The sequence below is a fragment of the Neodiprion lecontei genome, chromosome 2 (genome assembly GCF_021901455.1).
Source record: "Neodiprion lecontei isolate iyNeoLeco1 chromosome 2, iyNeoLeco1.1, whole genome shotgun sequence".
NCBI lineage: Eukaryota > Metazoa > Arthropoda > Insecta > Hymenoptera > Diprionidae > Neodiprion > Neodiprion lecontei.
In genome coordinates, this window is record NC_060261.1 from 33,950,189 (window position 1) to 33,950,772 (window position 584).

At 49.8% G+C, this 584-nt stretch overlaps 1 non-coding gene across 1 annotated transcript; it reads right to left on the minus strand.

Moving 5' to 3' along the window:
- Positions 1-422: 422 nt before the first annotated feature.
- Positions 423-584, minus strand: LOC124293188. The gene has a single exon (XR_006903135.1). It is a non-coding gene; the product is annotated as a U1 spliceosomal RNA (small nuclear RNA).

The window sequence follows — 584 nt, forward strand, 5'->3', positions numbered from 1 at the left end:
TTGCTCCTCTTATCAGCGGGGACACTTTGCCCTATTCCACACCCCTCACCATTCCCCTCAGTCCCGACCGACGCTTCGAGTTTTCTCGCGGTTTCTGCCCAGCTATGACTGTATCTACGTATGTAAAATACACACTTATGTACATACCAGCTGCGTATTGCATGGAATACGTACTAATCACGGATGGTTGACCTCACTACGAGGCGAGACGGGACCCCGAAAATAACATGTTTCGTAGGTAAAGAACGAAGGTCTTTCGGAAACACCACGTGCCCTCTATTTACCTCCCGATCGGTGGAAGTTCGCGCAATCGTGACGTCAATACACCGTCGATCAGATTGATCATTGCATCCCGAGTGCAAGACAGAGTCGATGATTAGACGACCCATATTCGCCGCTTTACTGTATTTGCACCTATATGTCTGGGACAGCGCGTACGCAGTCCCAACTACCAAAAATAATACGCCCGAGATATCCACATTAGGGATATTCGCAAGGTTCAGCTCGACCGTAGTGCAATGGAAGAGCCTCGTCTTGGAGGAACCGCCTTGTTGATCACGGTGTCCTCTGCGCCAGGTAAGTAT